We start from the raw sequence: 12129 nt of genomic DNA on the forward strand, positions 1-12129 counted from the left end.
GATGCCGAACAATAGGGGGCCAAGGACTGAGCCCTGTGGGACACCACTTGTAACCAGCTTGGAGTCTGACATGGCTCCAGCAACTCTAACCCTGTGGGTTCTGTCCTTTAGCCAGTTTGCAACCCATCTTGTGACATATGGGTTTACATTTAAGCTGGTAAGTTTCTCTATGACACCTGAGTGGGGTATTGTGTCGAAAGCTTTTGCAAGGTCAAGGTAGGCTGTATGGACTGCCTTTCCCTCATCAATGGCCTTGTTAACTGTTTCGAAGAAGTCGACCAAGTTCAAAAGGCAAGATCTGCCCTTGACAAAGCCAAACTGGGTTGGGTCCAAGGTCTGCAAGTCCCCTATGTCCTTGTTTATGAGTTCCATTATGATCCTCTCCATAGCTTTGCAGACCAGGCTTGTTAAGCTTATGGGGCAGTAATTACCAGGGTCCGTAGAGGCACCGCCTTTGTGGAGTGGGACCACAGTTGCCGTACGCCACTCCTTGGGCATATATCCTGTGGTAAGGCTAAGATTAAACAGCTGCCTTATGTGCGGGTTTAGTTCTTCATTGAGTTCATGTAGCACACAGCCGGGGACACCATCCAGTCCCATTGATGCTGTGTTTTTAGCTTTAGAGAGCAGCTTTCACCTGTGCATTTGAGATGTCTGGGAGGCTACACTCTGTTGGGATAGTTATCTCTCCTTTTGGGGAGAGGGGTGAAGTTTGCACTGAACCTGTCTGCCAGTATGTTGGCAATGTCTGTGGGTTCAGTGATTTTTGTATCATTTTGGACTAATTCTGAGCATATCTGGGAGTTTCCACCCAGGTTTCTGACATAGCTGAAGAAGGCCTTATGATTGTCTTTTGAATCTATGGCAATTTTTTTCTCAAAGTTGGCCTTGGATGGTTTTATGAGGGATCGTAGTTTCTTGCTAGTACTGATCAAAGATGCCTTCCCTTTTTGGGATTTTGCTCTATCATGTAATAGCTTTCTCCTCTTATTGTAAAGTTTGTTTATGGCTGGAGTCCACCAGACTGGACGTTTGCCCTTGGTGGAAAGAGTCTTGGTTTTATTTGGGATTGCCTGATCCATGCAGTCCTGGGACAGTGGGGAGAAGAGCAGGATATCTAAGTGATGCCAGGACATAGCCAGGACTGTGTGAGGTGTGCCTTGCATAACTGAATAGTGATATGGGACAGTGGGGAGAAGAGGAGGATATCTAAGTGATGCAAGGACATCGCCAGGACCGTGTGAGGTGTGCCTTGTGTGACTGAATAGTGATATGGGACAGTGGGGAGAAGAGGAGGATATCTAAGTGATACCAGGACATCGCCAGGACTGTGTGAGGTGAGCCTTGTGTGACTGAATAGTGATATGGGACAGTGGGGAGAAGAGGAGGATATCTAAGTGATGCAAGGACATAGCCAGGAATGTGTGAGGTGTGCCTTGAGTGACTGTTTGAATAGTGATATGGAAGGAGCTTTGGAGATATTTTGGGGGAGGCTATTCCATTTCTTAGTGATGGTATAGTAGAAGAGAGCTTTCCCTGCAGTATTGTTAGCTCTGGACACACAGAGTAGGGTTTTGCTTGATGACCTCAGGGGACGGTTTGCTACGTATTGGTTTAGTAGTTGAGTTAAGGCTGGGGCTTTGTGAGGATTATTTAGTGTGTTGTAGATGAGCACTAGTTGGTGGTAGCTAATTAATTGTGGGAGTTCTAGCCACTGTAGCTCTTTTAAGGCAAGACAGTGATGGTTTCTAAATGTGGAGTTATTTGTGAATTTTGCAATTTTATTGTAACATGCTTCTAGTTTGTCCATATCTGTTTTCCTGATGTGGGTTAGGATTGGGGAAGTGTACATTAGGGTAGACAGGAGGTTTGTTTGGGCTAGGGTGACTCGTGCTTGATCTTGAACTGTTTGTGTTTGTATAGTGTACCTAACTTTTTATGTACCTTTTTAATGGTTTGAGAGATATGGACATCAAAGTGAAGATCCTTATCAATTTGTACACCTAGGAGCTTAGGGTGGGGTGATGGGGAGATTGTTGTGCCATTTTTGGAGGTGATAGTGAAGGAGGTGGGTGTGGTTCTGTGTTTGTTGGGGGTAAACAGAAGTAGTTTGGTCTTGTTAGGGTTTAGAATAAGTTGGATGTCAGTAATCCATTTCTTGACGGAACAGAAGGATTCTTGGGTAAGTTTTTGAAGGGTGGCTATGGATGGCGCAGAGCAGATTAAGATGGAGTCATCTGTGTACTGTATGAATGCTGCATGCAGGGTGGAGGTATGTAGTTTATTGGTGAAAATTGTGAATAGTAGAGGGCCCGGTATTGATCCTTTTGGAACGCCTATGGTGGTTGGTAGTAAAGGTGATAGTACACCTTGCCATTTGCCTGAATGTTGTCTATTGGAGAGATTTTTAAACTAGGAAGTAGCGGAGGGGGCAAAGGATATTGTGGTTAGGGTGTCTAGAAGCAGGTTGTGAGAGACCATGTCAAATGCCTTAAATAACTCTAGGAACATGGCTGATACAAAGCGATTGTTGTTTCTCAGTTGGTTCACCTGAATGGTGAATGACAGAAGAGCAGTAGTTGTACTATGATTTGGGTGGAAGCCATGCTGTGTGGGGGAGAGGAGATTGTTTGAGATTACGAAGTGCATCACTTGTGTGTGAATACATTTCTCTAGGAGCTTGGAAAGGGGGGATAGGATAGCAATGGGGCAGTAGTTTGATAGCTCATAGGAGTTGCTGCCTTTGTGAAGAGGAATAATGTATGATATTTTCCACAATTTGGGGATTTGGGCTTCTTGTATGGAGCGGTTAAAGAGAACTGAGACAGGGTAGGCCAAGGACTCTGCAGCTAATTTTAAGAAATTAGTGGGTGGACCATCTGCTGCGAGGGTGGTAGGTTTTAGTTTAAGAGGAGTTTTTTTACCATAGAGGTTGGTACAGGTGAGAATGTAAGTAAGTATTGTTATCTATAGTTGGTATAAGTGTAGGATTATTGTTAGTTAGTTGAGTAGATAATGTGAGAATGGATTCTGTAAAGTGGTGATTAAATTGAGAAGCTATGCTGTCATTGTTATTATTGGTGTTTGGGGGGGGGGGTAGTAGTTTTGCCAGGTTTTAGGAGGGAATTGATAGCCTGCCAGAATTTCTGTGGGTTTTTGGAATGTTTGTTTTGGATATGAAGGAAGTAGTTTTGTTTATCCAATTTTATTTGTTTTTTTTGCCTGATTACGCAGTTGTTGGTATAGTTGTCTATTTTGGCTGGTATTGTTCTTTTTCCATTTCTTCCAGGCATTGTCTCTGGTTTTTAGTAAGGCTTTAGTGGTCCTATTTAGCCAAGGGGCATAGTTAACTTATGAGAGCGACTGTATTTAGAACAGTTATAAAAGTACTATTGAAATAGTCAACTGCCTGGTCTAGTGCTAGAGTCTGTAGTGGGTGCCAGTTACATTGTTGTTTTTTTTCAGTTTTTGCCCATAGTGGTCCTCTAATCACTTGTCGACTTCACAACCCTGCAGCATGAAATAATCCACTTTCCCGGTATGAGGAGATGATGGCTACAGTCCAGGGGAGGGGGAAGTGAAGGGAGGGGGAGGAAGATATGGAGACTGAGAAAGAGTGCTAGCAATCAGAATATGATCCAATTACAACAGATGATATAGCTGCTTTGAAGATAAAGATATAATGTCACTGTAATACTTTAATAAGCTAAACACTGCATTACAATCACATCCTCAATCTAACCCTCCAGTCTCCTCCTCCACAACTACCCAAACATATTTGTTTAACGTTTTCTGTATAATTTTTATGAAACCTGTTACAGTCTGCATTCGGTACAACTAGGCCCCTGACCAGCCATTTCCTTATTTGTTTAACGTTTTCTGTATAATTTTTATGAAACCTGTTACAGTCTGCATTCAGTACAACTAGGCCCCTGACCAGCCATTTCCTTATTTGTTTAACGTTTTCTGTATAATTTTTATGAAAAATGTTACAGTCTGCATTCGGTACAACTAGGCCCCTGACCAGCCATTTCCTTATTTGTTTAACGTTTTCTGTATAATTTTTATGAAACCTGTTACAGTCTGCATTCGGTACAACTAGGCCTCTGACCAGCCATTTCCTTATTTGTTTAACGTTTTCTGTATAATTTTTATGAAACCTGTTACAGTCTGCATTCGGTACAACTAGGCATCTGACCAGCCATTTCCTCTTCTCTTTCTTTTTCTTTGTACACTGATTTCATAATCCTTTCGCACAAACATTTCTGGCCTATTCGACTACCATACAGACTCATTTAATGCTATTATTACTGCATCCATTTGTCATTGTCTAATGTTGGATAAAAATGTCCCCTGGGTGCTATTTGCTCAAAGTTTATTTCTGTATAGGCTCTATTTCATCTCTCTGTATTACTTCACCTGGAAAAACTTCTTAACTTCCTTCATTATTCATACAATGTCCCTGATCATCCCCAGTCACTCCCTTCAGATAACTATTCCGCCTTTATTACCATTCTGCTAACAAGGGTGAATCATTGTTCAAAAGGATCTACTGTTCAAGCTACATCCTCAGTGTGTTCTTCGTAGTCTGATGATTCAAATTATTTCATGCTCCAATAACATCCTGTTTCCTGTCATACTGTAATGTTGCATGGAATTCATCTAGTTTTCTCATGTAGATCCTTTTCAGTCTCTGGTCTTCCAATTTACAACTTGTCCTCTGAATTATATCTAGGTTTTCTTTTAAAAATACCCACCGCAGAATCCATGAACTATAACTTGGTCTAAGGCCCATATCGTCATTCCAGAATAAATTACTGCAATTTGTAATTCTCTGTTACATTCCAAGTAAATAATTGAGTCACCTCTAGGCTGCATTACTACCCCATTAAAAAAAAAGATATACTAAGCAAAATAGCCAGTCCCAAAAATGCCTCCGTTTTTAAAGAGCAGACATACCTATCGCCACATAATAACTCCACTTTTTCTTTAGCCTTATTGGTCTTTAAAATTATGTTGTGTAAACAAATCACATTCCTTTTTGCTTTCTATCTGTTCCACAACACTCAGTGTTTTATTTATTTACTTGTCTGTATGTCTATCTTTCGGTCTATCTATCTATCTATCTATCTATATCCCGCTGCAGTGCTTTTATATAATGTAACAGGTTGATACCGCTGTACTGCCTGCAGGTTCGACTGACCGTCTGTCTTCTAGGATATGTCTTTCTCTCCATACTGCTATGATTATCCTTTGGAGCCATTTCTCCCGTAACTCAGCCAGCATCTTGAGCATATCTGCCATTAGCCTGCCATTTTTCCTGACTTCATCTTCCTTATTGTACTTTGTTTTTCTAGGGTGGATTATCCTTCATCTTTTATTGTAGGCTGTGCAGTTCAGCTTCTGTGGGGGTTTCTTCATTGAAAAGCTTGGACAACCTCTTCCACCTGTCGTTGATATAATCTGGAATAGTGAGCGGATTCTTGCTGGTGTCCATTACGAATCATGTCTGATGACTGACCGCCTTCTTTATTTTTCTTTCATTGTTCTGCAACCTGATAGAGCTTTTTTCTGCCATATGCTAAGTCACATTCCAGAAGCTGACAGAGTTTCTCGAACATCTTACTGTTTGCCATTGCAATTGCTCTCTTAGCCAGTCAGTATTCCTCTTTGCCTGATCTATTATGTCTTAGCCAGTCAGTATTCCTCTTTACCTGATCTATTATGTCTTAGCCAGTCAGTATTCCTCTTTGCCTGATCTATTATGTCTTAGCCAGTCAGTATTCCTCTTTGCCTGATCTATTATGTCTTAGCCAGTCAGTATTCCTCTTTGCCTGATCTATTATGTCTTAGCCAGACAGTATTCCCCTTTGCCTGATCTATTATGTCTTAGCCAGTCAGTATTCCTCTTTGCCTGATCTATTATGTCTTAGCCAGTCAGTATTCCTCTTTGCCTGATCTATTATGTCTTAGCCAGTCAGTATTCCTCTTTGCCTGATCTATTATATCTTAGCCAGTCAGTATTCCTCTTTGCCTGATCCATTATGTCTTAGCCAGTCAGTATTCCTCTTTGCCTGATCTATTATTTCTTTTTCTGACTTCTTCATGCACTGCTTTTTTCTTTCTTGTTGGACGTCTGCATTCTGCTATCAACTTACATTATCTACCTTATTTCTATGTCTGACATATCTGTTCAATAATCTCACATGCTCTTTTGAGATGCTGACATTCCGTGGTTTCTCCTGTTTCTTTATTGAAAGCAAAAAAAAAAAACTTTAGCTTAGACAATTCCAAGCCAGTCAATACACTGGCACCTCTCCGTTTCAATGTCTTCATCTAAGTTACTGTTGACTGTACAGCATTCTCTGACCATCTGGCCACTGCATGCAGCTGATTGTGTCCATCAAGGATTTATGCTGGGGAGTTGACTTTTTCAATAAGGATGAGTTTGCAATCTCGGATTTAACCCCAGTACCTTTTCCTTACTAAGAGGAAATGTACTCCAGTTTGCTTGTTGAAAACTTTTGTCAGTGATTTTGTGACTGCCTCTTTTGGTAATCCATGTGTAGCTTTTGTCAGTGATCTTGTGACTGTCTCTTTTGGTGATCCATGTGTTGCTTTTGTCAGTGATCGTGTGACCGTCTCATTTGGTGATCCATGTGTTGGTCACCCTTAAGCCAGTTGCTAAACAGTAATCAAGAATAACCTCTCCTTCATTGTTCCTGTTGGTCTTGCTGTGTGGATTCAGGAGTCCATGTATTCTGTTCTGTCTATCTTGATATGAGCATTCAGGTCCCTCGTTACAAAGGCTAATTTTTTCCCCATTTTAGTGAGAAGATTATGCAACTGCTGCATGAATACCTCTTTTCCTTTCTAGTACAGATTTCTTGTGGAAAATAGGCTAAGATCAATAAAGACTGCCTATCTTTACACGGGTGTCTGATTGCAATGAGTCTGTCACTAATTCTTATAACATCCCTCACTGCTTTCAAAAGACTCTCTTAACACACTTTTCCCAAAATTTCTAGTCTGTCCTTCCCCTCAAATAGTGGAATGTGGATTCTAGGCTAAATGACGTTGATGCCCTAACCTTCCAGTTAGTCTCCTGGACACACAGAATGTCCATCTTCTTCCTTTCCATCAAACTGAGTTCTGTCACTCAGCCTATATTCATTGTAGAAATTCTTAGCTAATTTCAGCAGGTTGATTGTATTTACATTAAGTATTCATTCAAAAGAGCTAGTACAGGTAATTCACTCTGGGCAAATGATCACTGGCCACCCAGATTTTATTGACCCAGGGCTTTTGGACCTTATGGTGGGCACACAGTTACCAACATGGGCACTTAATCCCCTTTTACTGTTAGCATAGGCTGCTGGCATAAGTCAGAGAAGGCTGGTTCTTCAGCTCACTTAGTACTGCAAATATTCATTTGTTTGGTGACATTAGTCCATGTGACTAATCATCTAAAGATAGTTTTTAGACTGCCAAGTGGCTAGCTGGGTTGTGGTACACAGTCTGTTGTACATACTGCTGATCACTAATCATCACGTCCCTTCTTAACCTTGCTTCCACTACTCTTTCCCATAACTTCATGCTGTGACTGATCAATTTTATCCCTCTGTAGTTACTACAGCTCTGCACATCACACTTATTCTTAAAAATCGGTACCAAAACACTTTTTCTCCATTCCTCAGGCATCCTCTCACTTTCCAAGATTTCATTAAACAATCTGGTTACAAATTCCACTGCCATTTCACCTAAACACCTCCATGCTTCCACAGGTATGTCATCTGGGCCAACAGCCTTTCCATTCTTCATTCTCTTCATAGCTATCCTTACTTCCTCCTTGCTAATCCATTGTACTTCATGATTTACTATCCCTACATCATCCAACCTTCTCTCCCTCTCATTCTCTTCATTCATCAACCCCTCAAAGTACTCTTTCCAACTGCTCAACAGACTCTCCTCGCTTGTGAGTATGTTTCCCTCATTATCCTTTATCACCTTTATCTGCTGCACATCTTTCCTAGCTTGGTCCTTCTGTCTAGCCAATCGGTACAGGTCCTTTTCTCCCTCCTTAGTGTCCAACCTTTCATACAACTCTTCATATGCCTTATCCTTAGCCTTCACCACCTCTCTCTTTGCCATGCACCTCATCTCCTTATACTCCTGTCTACTTTCTTCATCTCTCTGACAATCCCACTTCTTCTTTGCCAACCTCTTTCTCTGTATACTCTCCTGTACTTCCTCATTCCACCACCATGTCTCCTTGTCATACTTCCTCTGTCCAGATGTGATACCAAGCACCTTTCTAGCTGTCTCCTTTACTAGCTCTGCTGTAGTTACCCAGCTATTTGGTAACTCTTCACTGCCACCCAGTGCCTGCCTTAACTCATCCCTGAACTCCACCTCACAATTACCCTTTTTCAATTTCCACCACTTGATCCTTGGTGCTGCCCTCACACTCCTCCTCCTCTTCTTCTTGATCACCAATGTCATCCTACAAACCACCATCCTATGCTGCCTAACTACACTTTCTCCAGTCACTACTTTGTAGTCTCCAATCTCCTTCAAACTGGCCCTCCTACATAAGATATAATCCACCTGTGTGCATCTTCCTCCACTCTTGTATGTCACCCTATGCTCCTCCCTCTTGTTAAAATACATATTCACCACAGCCATGTCCATCCTTTTTGCAAAATCCACTACCATCTGACCTTCTGCATTCCTTTGTTTAACATCATACCTACCCATCACTTCCTCATCCCCTCTGTTCCCTTCACCAACATGCCCATTTAAATCTGCTCCAATCACCACTCTCTCACCCTTGGGTACAGTCATCACCACTTCATCCAATTCACTCCAAAATTTTTCTTTCTCATCCATTGCACACCCAACTTGTGGAAGCATAACCCACAAGACACATAGTCTTCACAACCAGTGTGCCACCCAAGCTAAGCCCCTAAGGCAGAACAATGTGCCAAACACATTAGTCATAGGTGACTCAATTGTAAGGCACACTGATGTCCCTCTCACTAGGCTGAATAAGGAGAAAGTCACAGTCAGCTGCCTTTCGGGTGCCAGGATTTGCCACATAATGCATGCACTTGGGTCTCTCCACAACAAGTACAAATATGACTCCGTCATCGTACATGTTGGTGTGAATGACCTAAGATGCACCTCCCTGGACTACATGAAAAGAGACATGGAAGAGCTCTCTGATCTTGTAGCCCAGGCAGGTATGACCTTAGCCTTGAGTAGCATACTACCGTCACCAAGAATGATACTACAGTACAAGCAGAAAATGATTGACTTCAACAATTGGCTAAGTTTCTGGTGTCATTCAAGGGGATACAGTATCTGTCTGCTTTGGATGACATAATAGACAGACCTCAATGCTTTGCCAGAGATGGCCTGCATCTGTCACCCCTGGGATTCCTGATACAGGCCAATGCCCTTGCTATCCCTATAGTGCCTTTTTTATGCAATGTCCTGAAGACAAATTTCCCACCATAACACCTGCATTTAAATGCATCCTAAGGGTTATGCTACTCAACGTTAGAAGCCTAAACCTCAAAATGCACTTGCTCGAGTCATTCTTCAAACTGGACAGCATCGACATCTGTGCAGTAACAGAGACCTGGTTCAAGGCTCCTAAGAGCACTCCTGCACTACCAGGTTACAATGCATATCACACCTTTTGGCCTCCACATCTGAACCATAGCCCTAAGGGATGTGATCACCAAACCCCCAAAGGTGTAGGTGTATCCATCTTCATAAAAGATACACACACCTCCAGACTTGTTGCCCAACATGATGCATCAGAAATACTTCAGGTACAGTTATCACTGGACCAAACTGCAGTCCATGTTGTAGCCTGCTACAGATCCCCCACAATGTCCCAGGACTCCCACTCTGCATTATTGGACACTTTGGAAAACATCAAGGTCCAGTCTAATATCCTTATTCTGGGAGACTTTAACTACCCCTCCATTAGTTGGAACAACTACTCCTGCTCCAACTCTTTTGCCCAACATTTCCTGGAATTCATCAACTCCAATGTCTTGGTCCAGCTCATCCTCTCCCCCACTAGGGGAAACAACATTCTTGACCTAGTCCTTACAAACCTGGGAGACTGCTGCTCTACTCCTTTGAGAAACCCCTCCCTGGTCAGATCCGAACACAAGTTAATCACAATTGCTATCCAAATCCTGCCCCCACCCCCAAAAAAGGAAACCACAGTGAAAAACTTTTCCAAAGCTAATTTTGGGCTTCTAAGGACAGAAGTGGCAAACTTTATGTCATCCATAGAAATGGGGAATGGGAGACGGCTGCTGAATCATACACCAAGGCACTATATGAGTACTTACACAATTGCATAGGCAGAGCCATACGAAACAGAACCAAGACATTCTCCTCTAAAAAAAGGAAGCCAATCTGGTGGACCCCTGCCATTAACAAACTCTACAACAGAAGGAAAAAAACTGTTGCAGAAAAGGGTAAAGTCCGATAACTCGAAAAATTCCCTTGGACAACTCAGTAAAAAACTGAGATCCCTCATCAAATCCACCAAAGCTAGTTACAAAAGCAAAACTGCTATGGATACTAAGGACAACCACAAGGCATTCTTTAGTTATGTCAAGAATCTGCATAATAATATGCAGATTTGCTCTGAGCTACAGCACAATGGCATCACTTATACTAAACCAACTGATATTGCCAACATCTTGCAGACAGGTTTAGTATGAACGTTACTCCCCCTCACCCCCCAAAGGGCCCATCCACATACTGGAGGAATACCAACTCCCTATTATCATGACTGCACAAGTAGAAACCTAACTGACCAAAGCTAAGAATACAGCTTCCATGGGACCAGATAATATACTGGGCTGTGTCCTACGCAATCTGCAAAAATAATTGGCACCACACCTGAGTGCCCTGTTCAACTACAGCCTCAGTTCTGGCTTTTTCATCCCACTCCACAAAGTGGGTGTGACTACTGATACTGGGAACTACTTCCCCATCAGCTTGACGTGCCTGATCTGTAAGACTATGGAATGTATTATTACAGATCTTATAAATATAGGGAACCTTCAAACCCTGGACCCCACGCAGTTTGGGTGAAAGGCAGATCATGTCTGCTCAAACTGATAGACTTCTTCGAAGCTGTCACCAGAGTGGTGGATGAAGGCAAGGCTGTCCACACAGTCTACCTTGATCTAGGCAAAGCCTATGACACCATCCCACACTCTGGAATCATTGATAGGCTCACTAATCTCGGCATTAACCTGTACATCACTAGATGGGTTGCCAACCAGCTCACTGACAGAACCCACACGGTGAAAGTAGCTGACTCCAAATCTGACTACTGGGCAGTTACAAGTGGAGTCCCACAGGGATTGGTTCTGGGTCCTCTCCTGTTTGGTATCTACTTCTTTGAAGTTCAAGCTAGCACCAGGGGACTCTGGTTAACCAAATTTGTGGATGAATGCAAACTGGGAGCTTTTATTGAGTCTCAAGCTGATGTGGACATCCTACAAAAAGGCCTAATGGAAACCAATGACTGGTGCCAAAACCATGGCCTTCAGCTCCACACCAAAAAATGCATCATCATTCCCTTTGGGACAAACATGGTGCCCACAAACTACCATATTGAAGGGAACCCACTTAACTCTGAAGGTGTTATAAGGGATCTAGGAACACAGGTAGATAGCTATCTCTCTGACAACCACATCGCTATTGTAGTTAGGAAGTCCTTCTACATGGCACATCTCATCACAAAAGGGTTCCCATCCAGGAAAAAAGAAGTCATTATCTCTGTCTGCTCGGCCCTCATCAGACCCATTATAGAGTACAATACCCCATTTGGCATGTACCTCACTAGACACCTCCAACAACTGGAAAGGCAACAGAAGCTTCTCAAAAAGAGGATCTTAGGACTCAAATGTGTGCCTTATTCAGATAGACTTAAAAAACTTAAACTTTACTCCATCTCATATCGCCTAATTAGAGGCGATCTCTGCTTGACATACAGAGCCATGTTTGACTCAGTTTTGCTAGACATGCTTCATCTGAAAAAATCCCAATCCCTCTGTGCTACTCATTCCAAAGACCTCAACCTTATCA

This window comes from Protopterus annectens, chromosome 11.part0 (genome assembly GCF_019279795.1).
Source record: "Protopterus annectens isolate FY-2018-M chromosome 11.part0, PAN1.0, whole genome shotgun sequence".
NCBI lineage: Eukaryota > Metazoa > Chordata > Ceratodontiformes > Protopteridae > Protopterus > Protopterus annectens.